Source organism: Peromyscus californicus, unplaced genomic scaffold (genome assembly GCF_007827085.1).
Source record: "Peromyscus californicus insignis strain IS unplaced genomic scaffold, ASM782708v3 Scaffold_22__1_contigs__length_63687245, whole genome shotgun sequence".
Taxonomy (NCBI): Eukaryota; Metazoa; Chordata; class Mammalia; order Rodentia; family Cricetidae; genus Peromyscus; species Peromyscus californicus.
The window spans coordinates 489,057-508,024 of NW_026294525.1; the positions used below are offsets into that span (position 1 = coordinate 489,057).

At 37.8% G+C, this 18,968-nt stretch overlaps 1 long non-coding RNA gene across 2 annotated transcripts in view; it reads left to right on the forward strand.

Moving 5' to 3' along the window:
• The window catches only part of LOC128118226 (uncharacterized), a 100,567-nt gene extending 90,097 nt beyond the window's left edge, over positions 1–10,470 (forward strand). Inside the window, exons 5-7 of one of the 2 annotated variants that reach the window (XR_008221053.1) lie at positions 3,198–3,254; positions 4,133–4,603; positions 6,101–10,470. This is a non-coding gene — a long non-coding RNA (uncharacterized LOC128118226). The other variant, XR_008221052.1, reaches the window with a different exon arrangement.
• The last annotated feature ends 8,498 nt before the right edge of the window (positions 10,471–18,968 follow it).

Consider the following 18,968-nt stretch of genomic DNA (forward strand, 5'->3'; position numbering starts at 1 on the left):
TTTATCCTCATAACATAACATTTACAAGGTCCAGGACTGAGGATTTGATATCATTTGTTGGACATTATCAAGTCCACCACAGTTGCTTATTATGAAGACTAATCAATTCATTTGTATGAAATGCTTAGAAACACTATTAGATATCGGATGTTGTTGTCAGTGTGATTATTCTTCTGGACATGGAGATCTACTTCCTGGGCCAGACAGGACTTGCTCCCTTGAGGCCCATCTGGATGGATACAGTTGGGATGCACTTGTCACCCTATTTTGTGTTGTATGTATTTTATACCATGTTTAATGCTGTGTGTGCAAAGGAAAGCACAGGCATTCTCTTTAATGTAGGATATTTCAATGTCTACAGAATTTGTGAACTTGTGTGTTATTGTTTCTTTTTAATAATTTAATAATTATGAATATTGGAAATTATTATAGGATTAAGGATTGACATTTACCTGTTTGTCTTTAAATTGATTTAATATTTATTCAATTGATTTAAAGCAGCGATTCTCAACCTTCCTGATGTTGTGACCCTTTAATACAATTCCTCATGCTGTGATGATTCCAAACCATAAAATTATTTTTGTTGCTACTTCATAACTGAAATTTTGCTACTGTTATGAATCATAATGTAATTTTTTAGGCTTCTTTCTTTTTTATTTAAAAGTTTTTTTCTTTTTTTTATTAAGAGACTTTCTATTCATTTTACATACCAACCACAGATTCCCCTGTCCTCCCTCCTCCCACCCCCCTGCCTTCCCCCCCAACCCACCCCCCATTCCCACCTCCTCCAAGGCAAGGTCTTCCATGGGAAGTCAGCAGAGTCTGGTTCATTCAGTTGAGGCAGGTCCAAGCCCCTCCTCCCTGCACCAAGGCTGAGTAAAGTATCTCGCCATAGGCACTAGGCCCCAAAAAGCCAGCTCATGTACTAGGGACAGGTCCTGATCCCACTGCCTGGGGGCCCCATGAACAGTTCAAGCTAAACAATTGTCTTGCTTATCCAGAGGCCTAATCCAGTACCATGAGGGCTCCTCAGCTATTGGTCCACAGTTCATGTGTTTCCACTAATTTGGCTAGTTGTCTCTGTACTTTTTCCAATCATGGTCTCAATATCTCTTGCTCATAGAATACCTCCTCTCTCTCATCAATTGGACTCCAAAGCTTGTAGCATGAATCTTAAATGGTCTGGGGTGAATGCGGGAAGATCAGAGAAGTAGAACAAGCCACAGCTACCTCACCTTGCCAGTTCCTCAGCTGATCCTGTTTCCTCACACTGGAAGCCTCTAAGTCCTTATCCAAAATGGGTCTCAGCTGAACTGGTGCTCAAAAGCCTAAAAGCTTAACCAGCCAAAAGCTTAACCAGCCAAACACTTCTAGTTTCTGGTCTCCATGCCTTATATATCTTTCTGTTTTTGCCATCACTCCCTGGGGTTAAAGGCTCACTTCTTGGGATTAAAGGCGTGTGTCATCATGCCTGGCTGTTTCCAATGTGGCCTTGAACTCACAGAGATCCAGAGGGATCTCTGCCTCTGGAATGCTGGGATTAAAGGTGTGTGCTACCACTGCCTATCCTCTATGTTTAATATTGTGACTGTCTTGTTCTCTGACCCCAGATATGTTTATTAGGGTGCACAATATTTTGGGGGAAATACAATACCACCACAAGAGCTAAATAGAGAATTCTCAACAGAAGAATCTCAAATAGCCAAAAGACATTTAAGGAATTGCTCAACATCCTTAGTCATCAGGGAAATGCAAATCAGAATGACTCTGAGATACCATCTTACATCTGTCAGAATGGCTAAGATCAAAAACACTGAAGACAGCTTATGTTGGAGAAGATGTGGAGCAAGGGGAACACTTCTATACTGTTGGTGGGAATGCAAACTTGTACAGCCACTTTGGAAATCAGTATGGCAGTTTCACAGAAAATTGGGAATCAATCTTTCTCAAGACCCAGCTATACCACTCTTGGGCATATACCCAAAGAATGCTCAATCATACCACAAGGACACATGCTCAACTATGTTCATAGCAGCATTATTTATAATAGTCAGAACCTGGAAACAACCTAGATGCCCCTCAACTGAAGAATGGATAAAGAAAATGTGGTACATATACACAATGGAGTACTACTCAGCAGAGAAAAACAATGACATCATGAGGTTTGCAGGCAAATGGATGGAACTAGAAAATATCATCCTGAGTGAGGTAACCCAGACTCAGAAGGACAGACATGGTATGCACTCACTCATAAGTGGATACTAGATGTAAAGCAAAGAATAACCAGACTGCAACCCACAGCTCCAGGGAGGATAGCTAGTAAGGAGGACCTTATGTGTTAATTACATAAGGTGTATTATTTAATTACTAAACTCTTAGATACATTTTTTCATGACGTCCACAGTAGACAAGGCTCGTGTGAACAGACTGAGATGCAATACCAGGCTTTGTCCACTTGGTGGCTACCATGATTAGATTTCTGGTCAATTGTATTTTGAGAAAATTTATTTTAAGGTAAGATTTTATTTTTAGAAGCATGTTAAAAATTTCTATTATTTTTTACAATGATATTTTAAGTATATTATGAGTAGTGACTTTAAGTAGCTTATTTTATATTTTTGGGAGATATTTCAGTGACTTCATTAATTTTGACTTTTAAAATAGTCTAACAATTTCTTTATAAGTAGCCTGACAGTTGGAATGATTTAAATTTCTGAAAATATATAAATCAAACTTATGTTTTTAATTATTTTAAACAAAGGATTTTGAGCAAATACAAAAATCCTTCACCTACTGGTTTAACTTAGAAAATGTATGAAAATATTGAGGACCCTAAGCCCTTGTTTGTTATTTTGATTGTTCAGTTTTAGTAAGTATGTAATTACATGGAACTCAAAAAATAATTTTTATGGAAATACATTTTGAAGGGAAAGCATCATATTAATCAAATATAAACTCTACAGTTTTCTCAGTCTAGCTCTTATTAAAATTAATTAGAGGGCATTAGACTAAGGGGTTCTACTACCCTGAGCCCTTCCTAACCAAGCTGAAACCAATTCAGAGCAGGAATTGAACTTAAATTCTAGGAATGTGAAGCTGAGGCTGTCTTACTCAGAAACCACCAACCAGCCTCAAACCAGGACAAAAAAGTTACGTTTCCATTTTAAATAATGATGCTTTTTTTTTTCTGGGAACAGGAATGCTGAGCCAGAGAGACGCTTCAAGCCACCGCCATGAAAAAAACAAGATATAAGGTACTGATAAGCTATGAGCCACGTGGCAACTTATAGACTAATAAAAATGGGTTAATTTAAGATATAAGAACTAGATAACAAGAAGCCTGTGGCGGCCATACAGTTTGTAAACAATATAAGTCTCTGTGTGTTTACTCGGTTGGGTCTAAGCGGCTGCAGAACTGGCAGGTGAGAGAGATTTGTCCTGACTGTGGGCCAGGCAAGACTGGAGAAAACTCCAGCTACAAGTTTAGGAACTCTTTATGAAAGCTGCCCACCCTAGCCCCTTCCATGGTTGGTGCTGCTTGTCTCATTGTTTGCTCCAATTCATTATTTACAGTTACTATGACTAAATTTACCTTTAAACATATGACAAAGGTTTGTTAAAGACAGCGTCATAGTTCCACAAATCATTATCAGTATATGACACTTTTTTCTGCTTTTGTGGTGTATTTACTCTCCATCTTTTGCTCTCACTCTTCCTCCCTCTCCTCTCCTTTCTTTGTTTTTGTTGTTTTGTTTTTAAGCCAAGGTCTTGACACATAGTCCAGGCTGACCTTGAACTTTGGATCCCTGCTTCAGCCTCCCCAGTGTTGGGATGACAGGCATGTGCCACTGTGCTCAGATTTCTGGTATATTTTCTATAATCATATTATTATTTTTTTAAAGAAAACAGTGTTTGGCTTTTATTAATAGCAAACACACTTCTCTCCATCCCTAAAAAATGCTGAGCACATTTCAAGAATATCAGACTGAAACTACACTGTGTCATTGTCTGGGCAGGAGACCATAGGACTCTGAGACACCGGTGCAAGCTTGTGTTCCTCTTCCAGAGGCAGGGCTTCAGCAGTGGTGGCCCTTGGGGACTGTCCAGCCCAGCTGTTTTCATGTTCTTTCAGGAAACTCCAGATGTCACCAACATGCCACCAGCATGACTCCAGGACCCTGCTAATAAGGAACATTTCTCTCAACCCAGAAAGATGGCCACCAATTTCATCCTGGCAGTTCTGGTTTAGATCTCATTCTCCAAAGGATTATGCTGGGTTTTCTTATATGTAGTGATTATTTCTGTCTTTTTCAGTTAACATAATTCTTTTCATTTTAGGAATTTCACACCATATACCTTAATCCCACTAGTTTCCCAGTCCTTCTATGTCCATCCTCCACCCTTGTAGCCTCCTCCCCCCTTGTAGCCTCTTCCCCAAAAAGAAAAGAAAAGAAAAAAAGAAAAACATTTCGCTTCTCCATCTTCCTTCCTCTCCCTCACATATTCATTTGTCATGCATGATACACCACAGCTCCTAAGATCACTATGACAAAGCCTATGCCCCGTGAAAACCTGACCTGCCATCAACCAGGATGAGACACAGGTATGGCTTTTCCACTTGACCTTCTGTTTTCTCCTTGTTAAATAGAGACATTATGTTGACAGACCTCTAGTTCTTTCAGGTTTCTCATCTGCCATTGATGTTTCAAATGTGTGCTTTAACTGTTTCTGTATGTTACCGTTAGTGGTCAGGCCTGTGTTATAGGTACTTGGGAGATTGAAGGGTCCTATGAGTTTCAGTGAAGCCTGTGCACAGATGGTGAATTCCAAGCCCACGTGGAATACAGAGTAAAACCCCACCCCAAAAGCCAAAACACAAATGAACTAAAAAATTAACAAGGGTTTGAGTTTTTAGCTCAGTGGTTGAGTGCTTGTCTAGTATGGATGAGGCTCTGAGTTTGATTCCCAGCACTGCAAAGAAAAAAATACTACTTATAGATACCTTCAGTAAGTCTTTGATTTTTCAAGAGTCAAATTATAATTCTGGAGAGATGGCTTAGTGGTTGTGTGTTTGCTTTTCTTGCAAAGGATTGGGGTTTGACTACTAGCACCACACCAGACAGCTCACAACCACTTGTAACTGAAGCTTTAAGGATCCAATGTCCCTTTCTGGCACTTCATTCATGTGCACAAACCTACACACACACACACACACACACACACACACACACACACACTCACACACACACTTACACACATACATACACACTCACACACATACATACATACACACATTTACATACACACACACTCACACACACATACATACACACACGCACACACACTCACAGACATACATATATACACTCACACACACATATATACACACTCACACACAAACCTACACACACACATACATATACACACACACTCACACACACTCACACAAACACTCACACACATACATACACACATACATACATACACACATACATACACACACACTCACACACATACATACATTTACATACACACACTCACACATACATACACACATTTACATACACACACTCACACACACATACATACACACATACACACACACTCACAGACATACATACACACACTCACACACACATACATACACACACACAAGTACACACACACACTCACACATATAAACCTACACATACACACACATACATATACACACACTCTCACACACATGCACGCACACACTCACACACCATACACTTAAAATATAAAGACAAACATAACGACAGTAAAAGTGGTGAGTGTTACAGTGTTTTTCCAGTTTATCTTTGCTCATTTACTTATTTTGTAGTTGAAGACTAAAGATAAGACACAAACCGACCTAAATCACTTCTGTAATTTATCACCAGCAGGGGACAGAGGGCAGCCATGATTCATTCTGTTCTGTGTATTTGAGACAATGTAAATATGCATCTAACTCAGATCTTCTAGTCCTTACTGTTGGGAATGAGGAGTGATACATAGTTCATATTTCCTGGTTGGATATTATGGGCAAAAACACCACTGGCTGCTTTTAAGCATGATTATTGTTGTCCTAATTTTACAGAAAAGGAAACCAAGGCTCTGAGAAGTTCAGTAACTTGTTTGAGGTGAACAAGAGCAGAACAACACATGGATGGCTGACCTCAGACAGTTTGGTTTTTATCACTATCCATATATCTGAGATGCACAGACTCACTGAGTGGTTTTTGAGCAATTCTACCAAAAGCCTTTTACAGATTCAATGCAACCCCAATGAAAATCCCCGTCTTATTCTTCACAGAAATAGAAATAACTATCCTAAAATTTTTATGGAAACCTGAGGGACTTTAGATATCTAATCCTGAGCAAAACAAACAAAGCAACAGCAATAATAACAAAAAAACCCCAAAACAATCCTGGAGGTATTATCATTCCAGATCTCAAGATACATTACAGAGCTGTAGTAATAAAAACTATGGAACTGGCACAAAAACAGACATGTCGACCAATGAAACAAAATCTAATATCAAACATTGTTGGGGACCCAGATGATTTGTGGTTCTTTCTCAGGGACATACACGGACCCAGGCACAAAATAAAGACTCAGAGAAATGTCTCCAGGGGCAAAACAAGGTCACAAAGGCAGAGAAGTGCAGAAGAAGGAACTCCAATAAGGGGGTTAAAGATAACTGTTTGCTGGAGTTTTGCTTGAAATGCAATCTCTAGGAGCCAGAAAGACAATATATAAACAGTAGTGGGAAAAATAAAAAAAAGTTCATTCTTCAATTAAACCCAGAGTCTTACGTCTTTGTCTAGTACTGTCTTCTTTTCCAGGTTCCCGTGATGCCCACAGCTGTGCCGGCTGAGACAAAACATGAGTACACATAGTTTCAGCCATTTGGTATTCAAAAAAGATGCCAAAAACATACACTGAAGAGAAATAGTGCTAGGAAAGCTGGGTGTCCACAAACAGAAGAAGAAAATTATGTATAATCTGAGAACTAGCTTTCATGGTCTAGAAGGCACCATGCAAGCTTCCAAAGGAGGGTAGCAACCTATAGTCTTACCAATCTATGATGCCTGTGACCACAACAACCCCCACAGCACAATAAACCTACAGGTGCAGTAGTGGCAAACATGCCTTGGCAGCGAGCAACAGATTTCTAATTGGACTTGAGGCTCACTCAACAAAAGAGAAATCATGCCTACTATTGGAAGCGTAGCCAACCACTCAGGGCTAGTGAAGCTATTGGAGGAGAACCTACAGCTACCACTTTACATAATCAGAATAAGTCCCAACTACACTATAAATATTTATCTTATACCTACAGATACATTTAGTTCTTACTCCTCATCAAGAAAACCCTTCTTTGCAACAGATGGAGGCCATTATTAGAAAACCACAACAGATCAAAATGCAGAATTGTGAAGCACAGTCCCAATGGATACATCTACAACTCCTATAACTAAAGCTCAGAGAACATTGTGGAAGAGGGCATGGGAAGACTATAGAAGGCAGAGGAACTGGAAGTTTGTTGTGAGATTGTATCTCCTAGAAATGTCAGAGAATCTACATACATGAGGTCTCATTAACATCTCAACCTAAACATGACCTGAACAAAGACAGTACCAATAGACATACTAATGTGGAAAGGGAAAAGCCCAGGAGGCCTCAACTCTACACAAAGAGCTAAAAGCCACTAAGGATTGTTGTGAGCAGGAGAAATAGTCTTCCCCAGGGAAGAATGCACCAATTGGTTATAGGCAGACTTTTCTTTGCTGCCTGTCAGTTTCCAAATAACCAACATGGAGACTTAATATTAATTATAAATGCACAGCTGTAGCTTAGGCTTGTTACTAACAACTAGCTCTTACAATTTAAATTAACTAATTTCTGTTAATCTACATATTGCCATGTGGCTCATGTCTTTACCTGTCCTCCAGCATGTCTTGTTTCCTCTGCATCTCCTGGTCACTACTCTGACTCAGGCCTCCTTCCCAGTATCCTTAGTCTGATTTTCCCAACTAACCTTATCCTGTCCAGCTATTGGTAATTCAGATTCTTTATTAAACCAATCACAGCATAATTTACAGTGTACAGAAGGATTATTTCACAGCAATTGGTTATCCCATACCAGATGATCAGCCTTGAAAACATATACGTACAAGTAATATTACATAGACTGAATATGTTATACACACACCTACACACATATACACATCTATGTATTTATCACCTATCTATCATCTATTATCATCTATCATCAAGCAATCTATCATCTACCTTCTATAAATCATCTGCATATCATTTATTATAGTATCATCTGTCTATCATCTATTATCTATCATCTATCTATCTATCTATCTATCTATCTATCTATCATCTATCTATCTATCATCTGTCTATCTGTCTATCTATCTATTATCTTGGTTACAACTTGTAAGAGAGAAAGTGAGACACAGAGAAGATTTTTAGGGAATTGATATTGTTATATTATTATCTAAAAAAATTATTAAAGAAAAAAAAGAATGGTGCCTCGTTTCTTTTCCAGATGGAGGGAATGGTGAAAACGAAACTTCAAATGGCTAGCATGGACTGCCCAAATAGCTTTTGATTTATTTGTTGAGATATGATCTGACTCTGTAGTCCAGACTAAACTAACCTGCAGTCCACATGTGTCCCATGTTGGCCTTGAACACAGCAATCCTCCAGTCCCACTCTCCCAGTGTTGGGACTATAGGAGCAAGTCTCATGCTTTGCTCTAAATTGGTTGCTTTCATTGATCTCTATTTATTATTTTCAAAGGTTTTTAAGATCCCATTCTATTATTTCATGGTAAATCTTCTGATTTTACCTTTTATAAAAGTAATATTAAAAACTGTAGTGCTCCACGAAAGTATTTTCAATTATGTGCTCTGAGTTTTTTTTCTAACAATAAAATGTAAATCCATTGTCATGAGTGATACATATGATAAGTTTTAGGCCTCCGGAGGCCTCTCCACCGTTGCAACAAACCAAATCAGGAAAAGTCCAGGTTTAATGAGTAAAGCACTCCTGGGTGATTCCCCATCCCTGCAGAGAGGAGAAGGGGACAAGAGTGGAAGAACCACAAGTCTGTTTTCAGGGATACCACTTATGCATCCCCTGTGGGAGTTGTCCTGAGCCTCTCTGGGGGAGGAGCTGTGTTTGTAGGGCTTTGAAGGGGCAGGTTTAGGGAAAGAGATGGGGAAGGGGGCTGAGGTGAATCTTCCACCAGACTCCTTCCAAATATTCCAGACTCTTTGGGTATAGGGATGCCAGGGTGCTGGGGGTTGAAGTGGAGCTCCCACCCAAACAATATTTTTAAGTTTAATGGGCAATACTAAATTTATCTCCAAGTACTTTTAATGATTTGTTTTTACTTACACTTGTTATTGGGATATATTTAAATTATTTTATTAGGTGGTTGTTTTATTTTATTTTGAGTTTCTCTGACTACGGTGAATATGAACATCTTTTCTTCATTCATGTTTCTTCATTTGAAAATTGCCAGTTTACCTCATTTACTTTCCCCCCATAGTATTGTTTATTATGTTGATTGGTGTGCATGCTTATGTATCCTGCGTGGGAATGATCTGAAGCTTCTTTATCTTGTAAATATTCTCTTGGCAGGTGGTCTTGTCATTTTACCTTTTTATAATGTCTGTTGTCATGCATAGGCTTGTAATTTTAATGAAGTCAAATGTATCAAGCATTTTCCTTTGTTGTCTGTGTTTATTTAATATTTTTTGTAAGAAGTCTTTTCCTACCCTGCTGTGGTTAATCTTTATTATCAGTTTGGGTAGTTTCAGACTCACCATGGAAACACATCTGTGAGTATGTTTATAAGAATGCCTCCAGAAAGTTTCACTTAAGTGGAAAGATCCACCTTGAATGTGAGGGTCATTGAACCATAGGGCTGCTCTCCGATCCCTTCTATTTCTGTGTTACCTGCTGCCTTGCCATCTTGCTGCCATGCCTTCCCCACAATGATGGGCTGCATCCCCTTGAACTGCAGTAAAAAGAAACTGTTCTTTCTTAATTTATTCTTGTCAAGTATTTGGTCACAACAACAAAAAAACAAATAGATAAAATGTGTCCTTAGAGTACAAACATTTGATGCTTCTGGTCATTTTCCCCCATGTAAATAAGTATCTCACTGGGATCTATTTGTATAATGGGAAATCTTGTGTCCTTAATTTTAAAATTGATTACTATCATTATCATGTGTGCATGTGTGGGCCTGTGTATACCATGGCACATGAAGGGGTTAGAGGGCAACTGTGTGCGGCTGTCCTCTCCTTCTGTTTTGATTCTGGGGACTGAACTCAGGTTGTCAGACTTGGTGGCAAACATTTTGTATGTGCTGAGCCATCTCTCTGTCTCAGTCCTGGATTCTTATATGGCCTCAGTCTTATGTTAAATGTGCTCAAACATAGTTTGGACTTTGTAGTATACTCCATTGATTTTTTATCTTTGATTAAAGCAACAGTATCTGACTTACTTTATCAATAAAATCTTGATTTCTTTTTTTTTTTTTTTTTTTTTTTTTTTTTTTTTTTTTTTTCCAGAGCTGAGGACCGAACCCAGGGCCTTGCGCTTGCTAGGCAAGTGCTCTACCACTGAGCTAAATCCCCAACCCCAAAATCTTGATTTCTTAAGGTGCACTCTTTCTCCAAATCTTTCATTATTGGCCCCTTTGAACTGTACGTGCTGATTTTACTGTTGTCTCCCTTACCATATGTTGGTTGGAGTTGTATTTCATTTAAGATGAACTGGCTTCACTATAAAGCATCAATCAACACAGTTCCTTATTTAGATGCTGTGGTTTTTAATAACATTCCATAATTTTCATCAACAAAATTACACAAATACTCTGTTGGATCTGTCTAGATACCCCAATTTTTGTTACTAAAATGGATCAGATATTTTCTTTTCATTATCATTTACCCTGTCTCCCCTCCCATTGGAATGCATGCTTCAAGAAAGCAGGGCTTTTGTCTCTTACCACTGTGCCCATAGTATGAAAACTACAACTGCTGCATCTAGGGTCTTTCCCCATATTCATAAGCTGATATTACATTTCCTAATGCACTAGTTCTGCTTTATAATAATCTGACAATTACCTTACTGACCTGGGTAAACTTGCCTTATAGCAATGTTTTGTGTATTGATTTTGTTGAATTTTACACATAAAGAATGAAAACCTCCGAAGAAAGACAGTTTTAGCTCAGCTTTCAAAATTATTTTAATCAACATATGATTCTTAAAATAGATATTTCGCCGGGTGGTGGTGGCGCATGCCTTTAATCCCAGCACTCGGGAGGCAGAGGCAGGCGGATCTTTGTAAGTTCGAGGCCAGCCTGGTCTACAGAGCGAGATCCAGGAACGGCGCAAAGCTACACAGAGAAACCCTGTCTCGAAAAAAAAAAATAGATATTTCATTGACTAGGAACTCCATACCTGCATATGAACATGTCTAAAGGGAAGGCACTGTAAGTCTCACTATTAGTTATATTATGAGCTACAAGTTTGGAATGATAAAATTTTGCAAGCAGAAAAAATGGCTTTTGCTCATTATTTGTTAATATTTCCAAGAAATATTTAACTATAAGTTATATCTTTTGATTAATTGATATGATTGTATCCATTTTATTTCAGTTAATATGTTAACTGAGTTAATTGAGTCTTTAAAGGAATAAATTTTTGCATCTGGGGTAACTTGGTAGAAAATGTACCAATGATGTAAACGTGTAATCAAGTTATTTATAGAGATCTATGTTTAGTAAATCAGAGACATGAATGTGAACTTCTGAAGTTCTTGTACTTTATAAGATATATATCCAATTATCTTCCGACTTTCCCTTTTCTTGCTCCTCCCATTCCCAATTGTACTTTTTGATCTCCAGTTTTACTTCTACTTTCATGTCATGTTATATATTTGTATGACTTTATGTATCTATATACAAATCCATAAACCATCTAAAAGGATACAGATAGTCTCACATAGTCTCCTCCAGGAGCCAGAATTCTATCAGGAACCAAGAACTATTTTTGTTTTTCCAGCCTAGGGACAGCAGTATCTTTATAATCTTGATTCACTTGGGGTATGTTTCCATTCCTTACTGGTTTTCCTGGTTTACTTCATTTAAAATTTCTCATTCATTGCACCTTCTTTTATGGCCTTTTTGGTATGCACACATGTAAGTATGTATGCATGCATGCTTTTACTTATTCATGCCTACGTCATGTATGTATGAGGAGCATGTATTACAGTGCATATGTGAGCTAGAGGAAAACCTGGGGAGCTGGACCACCCTTTCCACCATGTGGGTGCTAGGGATTGAATTCAGATAATCAAACTTAGGAGCTAGTGCTTTTGCTTGTTAATTATCTTGTTGGTCCATGGCTCAGTCTCTTGAGTGCTGGGATTATAAGCATGATGCCACTTGGCTCAGCCAATGACCCTAGCCGTGGAAGATTTTAATTAGGTAAAAGAACTAACCCTTTACTTTCCAGGGAGTGAATCTTAAGCATGTGAATGTCTAAGGATCTACAAGGAGATTAGAGCAAATTTACATACCATGTGGTAAAAAATTCACTGAAAACATGGCATTTGTCTTAGGGTTTCTATTGTTGTGAATAGACACCATGACCATGGCAACCCTTATAAAGGAAAACATTTAATTGAGGTGGTGGCTTACAGTTTCAGAGGTTAAATCCATTATCATCATGGTGGGGAGCATCGTATTGTGCAGGCAGACATGGTACTGGCTACATCTTGATCAGAAGGCAACAGGAAGTGGACTCCATGTCACACTGAGGGAAGCTTGAGCATATATGAAACTTCAAAACCCTCTTCTTCCAACAAGACCAGACCTCCCAATAGTACCACTCCCTTTGGGAGACACCACCATAGCATTATACTAAAATTCTTGCTTATATTTTTCAAATATTTTATGATTTAATAGCTGAAATAAAAATAGAATTCTCTAAGGATATAGAAAACAAACATGATCTTTAGATTGGATGTAGTTGTACACAGCATCTAAGCCATGCTTTATCCAACTAGAATTTACATCCAACAAGAGTGTATTTTTCTTTAGAAATGACAGTAAAAACTCTCTGAACTCTTCTGATGAACCAGGATTCTGAATTTATTCTTAGAACTTGACAGGTGATTCTGTAGTATGCCTGTTCAGTTCCCTCCTCCTCCTCCTCCTCCTCCTCCTCCTCCTCCTCCTCCTCCTCCTCCTTCTTCTTCTTTCAGAGCTGAGGACTGAACCCAGTGCCTTGCACTTGCTAGGCAAGCGCTCTACCACTGAGCTAAATCCCCAGCCCCTCAGTTCTTCTTTCATGAATTAGTGTCCTAGTTTGTTTCTCTATTGCTGTGATAAATAGTATGACCAAAAAACAGCATGGGAAGGAAAAAGTTTATTTCATTTTGCAGCTTGCACACCATCATGAAGGAAGTTAGGGCAGAAGTTCAAGGATTTGAAGCATAGGACGACTACTTATTTGCTCACTTTCCATGACCTGTTCAGCTTGCTTTTTAAATAAATTGTGACCTCCTGCCCAGGGGTGGCACCATCTCCAGCTGGCTAGTGTTCCCACATCAATTATTAATAAAGAAAATGTTCCTAAAGCCTTATCTACAGGCCAATGTGATGGAGGAATTTTCTCCCCCAGCAGATTGCACAGTACCTTCAGGTACCATGAAAAAGCTAGACAACATGGAGGAAGCTCCCTGGTTTGTGGAAGGCCAGCCTGGAGACTGGTTCCCACATTTTACCCCAGGGTACTCTTGAGAAGTGAGGCATAAGAGATTTAGATAGGAAGATAGAGGGGGTGAGAAACAGATAGAAACACAGGATAACCTTGGGAGGACCTGGATCCTTATCCACTGGCCCCTTCTGTCTCTTCTAAAGTGATATTTATAGTAATACCAAGGGGTGGAGCAAAAGATCTCCCCCCAGCTCAGCCAAGTGTAGACCCTTCCAATCACCTAAAAACTGTGCACATGGTCAAGCAATCCTCTAATGTAGCTCTGCTGGGTAAAGCAAGCTCAACTTTCACTAGGAAACCTTTGTGGGCCTTCATACTGGTTAGTATCAAGTTGATTTATCCAAGTCCCATGACCAAAGTATGAGGCATCTTCTATAATAAAGTCTTACCATCACTATCTGGTGGGCAGCCAAGAGCAGTAACAATAACCTGTGTTGTTATGGTGTCTTCTGGATAACCCTGACAAACAACTCCAAAGAAAGGTATCCTATATCTGGCACTGGGAAACCTATGGCTTCTTAGAGGAGCACTATGCCCTATATAAAGTAATAAATTCTTTTATATGAAAAATGTATTTTTAGGAAGCTTATAAAACAATGTTTCTATATAGCTTTTTCCAAACATCCTTAGTTCTAATTATCCCTTCTTTTGCCCCTCCTCTACCCTACTTTCCTATCCCTCTCTCCACTTAAGCATCCAACTCCATTATAGAGTTAATTCTTAGAGTAGTATAGGTATTTGTACCAAAGTGAAAGCTGGTGGGATGAGGTCAGCAGTGTGTTCAATCTATGTATAAGTCTACTTGAGAGACAATAAAACAAGTTCAGAGAACATAGAGGCAAGCTTGGCCAGGTAGGAAAGAAATGACATGGAATTGACAGGGCATACTGGCTTGTGGGACACTTGGGAAGGTGTTTTTCAGGAACGCTCTGTGAAGTTTATAGGTGAGGAGAATAATACGCACCTATACAGTTAACTCTGACAGATATCACAAGATATAGGTTAAAGGCAGAAATGCAAATCATGAATTTAGCTATGAATACCTTCAGATTTGAAGCCCATGGCAAGATGTTGTTACCCAAATGAAATATGAAAAAAATATTAGTAGTAGTTATTATATTGTGGCCACTATCAGACTATTCTAGTTAAAGAAGATTATTAATATTATCTAAAAATGACTTAAAATATTCTACTTTTCTTCTTTCAGAGATTTTTATATATTTCCTGTTAGATAAAAATTGAAGTATAAGGAATTTTATTCATCTAATTAAAGTTTAATTCTTTGTAACAGGTTAATTTTTATGTGTGGTCTTATAATGATATTTCTATTATCATTTGATCTTTGTATGTTACCATTCTTTACAAAGGTAAAATGTAGTCATAGCAGCAGAAGCTCTAGAAGTGGGATGCAATTTTTTTAAATTCAAAACTGCTGCTTTTGAGTTGAGAGTAGAGTTCAATAATAAATCACTTGTGTAGCATATGTCCCAACAAGGATTCATTCCCATACACCACACATCCACATGCCCACACAAATCATGTGTGCTCTTGTTGTAGCCACTGTACACTAGGCCCTGAGTTCAGTCCTAGCACCTGAAACAAGTTGCTATTTTTTAGAACAAAATCCTATTAAATTTCAGTAACAGAATGAGAGTGGTGACCTGCTGTGGGATGGCCTGTATGTGCCCTGGTTGGTAAATAAATAAAACACTGATTGGCCAGTGGCCAGGCAGGAAGTATAGGTGGGACTAACAGAGAGGAGAATTGAGAGAAGAGGAAGGCAGAAGGAGACAATGCCAGCCACCGCCATGACAAGCAGCATGTGAAGATGCCAGTAAGCCACGAGCCACGTGGCAAGGTATAGATTTATAGAAATGGATTAATTTAAGCTGTAAGAACAGTTAGCAAGAAGCTTGGTACGGCCATACAGTTTGTAAGCAATATAAGTCTCTGTGTTTACTTGGTTGGGTCCCAGCGGCTGTGGGACTGGCGGGTGAGAGAGATTTGTCCTGACTGTGGGCCAGGCAGGAAAACTCTAGCTATAGTGACCCATCTTCAAAGTCCACTGAAATCAAATGGAAATCTGGAAAGGATTTGACAAAACGCACAAGTCAAATGCAGAATAAGGCCAGCAGAAAGAGGCAGCATGAAGAGTCGGAGAGCTTCTTCACCTGGTTCAATGACCATTCTGATGCAGGTACAGATGAGTTAGGAGAGGTCATCAAAGACGAAATTTGGCCAAACCCTTTGCATTACTATTTGGTTCCTGATATGGATGATGAAGAAGGAAAGGCAGATGATGATGATGATGATGATGATGATGATGATGATGATGATGAAGAAGTCTTGGAAGATATTGAAGAGGAAGGGGATGAAGATGAAGGTGAAGAAGATGAAGATGATGATGAAGGGGAGGAAGGAGAGAAGGATGAAGGCGAGGATGACTAGCACAGAAGACTGATGGATTCTAACCCACTTTTTAATTTTCTTTTTATTTTTTAATTTTCTCTAGTCCCTGGGAGCAAGTTGCAGTCATTCACGCCCCCCCTCCAACCCCTCTTGTGCTCAGTAGTCCTGTTTTTGAGGTCTCTTCTCAACACTATGGTTCTCAACCTATTTTGGGGAAAATACCTTGAATAAAATACAACAGGAAAAGAATCTCAAAAAAATGTGGACTTAATTTGTATTTTTATATTAAACTTAGAATCAAATAATCAACTTCCTAACTCTTGGCTATGACACTTAAAAATGAGAAGTGAAAGTTGCATTTTTATTAGAATCTGTCTTATAAAAGATCTTTTTTATTTTTTTCAGTGTTGTGACTCAACCCAGGGACTTGCATGCACAATACAAGTATTCCTCTACACACAAAAAGCACTCATTAGCCTAAATGATAGGAATTTCTACTACAAAAATTTTTGGATACTTTTTATCTTTAGAGTGTGTGATTGTTTTCAGTTTGCCTAATTAGGGCATAACATTTATAAGGATCTATTTTATGTAAAGTTCTGTAGTTGTTTTGTTCTAAATAAAAATTAAAATATAATTTGGACATTGAGAAGCAGAATGTGTTATGAAAACGATTCCGTAAGATCAGAAAAGGGAAGACTGAAGGAAGGACTAAGTTACACTATGTGGGACAGGCATTTGAATTGGGCCTTGAAAGATGGGTACATTTTTCAAGACTTGACTGAATAGAGGTTTACGAGACTACAGACTAAAACAGTGGGACAAACAATATGAATGAAGCCACTTGTACAACATTTTTGCTATAGAAATGAACAAGGAAAGTTAACCTGAATGTAGAATAGTGATTATTAGGTTGGGAAATGGGAGGTTGTAGGTAATGAAAGCTTGTATTTGATTATTATGCATTTTAATCATGTATTGAAATGCATTATTGAACCTCATTCATATGTATAATTAATGAAGTTAATACAAACAAAGCTTCCAAAAAAGAAACAGGCAGAGCTGTGTTTGGGAAGTGATATAGTTGGACTAATTGACTAAGTTCAGAGATGTAATGAGAATATGGCTGGGAACCAATTGTACATGAGTTTTTATGTCTTTGAAGCCCTGACTTTCAATCTAAAGGTACCATACAACATTGAAGTAGTTTAAAGATGACACTGGGATACTTAATATAAGGCATTCTGGAAACTCTGGTTGACTTTGGTGGTGAAATATTCCTCAGAGAAAAGAAATTTTTTTGTGAAGAACATTCAGGGCTTATAGTACTATCTTGGTAAGGTGCTGAATGTGGGCCCTTCAATCTTACATGAGAGAGGTAGAAGAAGCTGTTAGGAGGCCAAGGGTAATGATAGAATGAAACAGGTGTTATGTACTTAAGAACAAATTCATTCTAAAGTAATGCTTTGCTTTTGAATGGAGTTATTTATACTTTATGTTTAAAAGATATATAAAAATACTGCATATCATTATAGAAAATTAATTCTAACAAGATGAATAAATTGATATTTTCTGTTGTACCATGTAGGCTATTTTCTATTTCAAACATATTTCTTGGGAATAATTTTGTGATCTATGAGGAGGAAAAGATAAATATCAAGTTACTCTACTTTCTTTGGAAGCATAAATAAGATGGTACTTGTGATGTTCCTTAAATGGAAATTATTATTAGAGATAATGACTGGCTATACATTAGCAGGTATAACCACAGTATACTTAAGAAGCAACAAATCAAATAGGAAACATAATATTTAGCAATTAATGTACTTGCATAATGGTAGCTTTAACAAATTATTTTGGCATTATAAGATATTATGTTTCTTTTGAAAATACCATATTACCATAGATTTTTTTTTTTTAGCAATTCGACCTTTGTGTATATTTCCATTTTTGGAGGCAAACAAAGTAAGATTTGATTAGCTCTGGGAATATTGGACATGGATGCTTTACTTCTGAGATAAAATATTTTATTGGATGCATATATATGGACAGTAAATGATAACCTGGGAAGAAAACTAATTTTATGATATGTTTTCTCTAAATAGGCACTCATGATCATGCATAGCTTTGTTTTTTTATTATCACAAAATATTTCAGCATGAATTTCATAAAACAAGGCCACTTTCTTTTATGACTGTGGTACATTTCTCAAGGTCATGAAATTAATATTGGAACAATACTATATAATCTTTAGAAAATATTCAGATTTTTTACAGTAGTCTCATTATGCTCATTATAACAAGAGAAGATAATGACTCATGCATTGCATTCAGTTGCCATGTGCCTTTGTCCATTTAGGGCTTGGTAGTTTCTTGTGAATTCATTGCCTGCTAACCTCATGCTGTGATGACATAATTCTCATTCACCAAACATTTTAAATGGAAACAAATTTCAAAGTCATTCAAAAAATAAAAAAGCTCAAGAAATTTGGCATCAATATGGACAACATTGTAATAAGCTTTTGATTTGACTTGACTGTGTGGAAAGGCAATGTGAAATATAAATTTAGAAAGAAGATTAAAGTTACAGTGATCAATAAGGTGGCTTCATGATGGTCCAGGAAAGAGACTGAGACCTCATTTTATTTCTAGGATGAATAGTTGTAATCTTTGATGTGGAAATGTGTTTCCTAGTAGCACATATCTTGTGAAAGTGCACCATACCCTCTCCAGGAAATTAT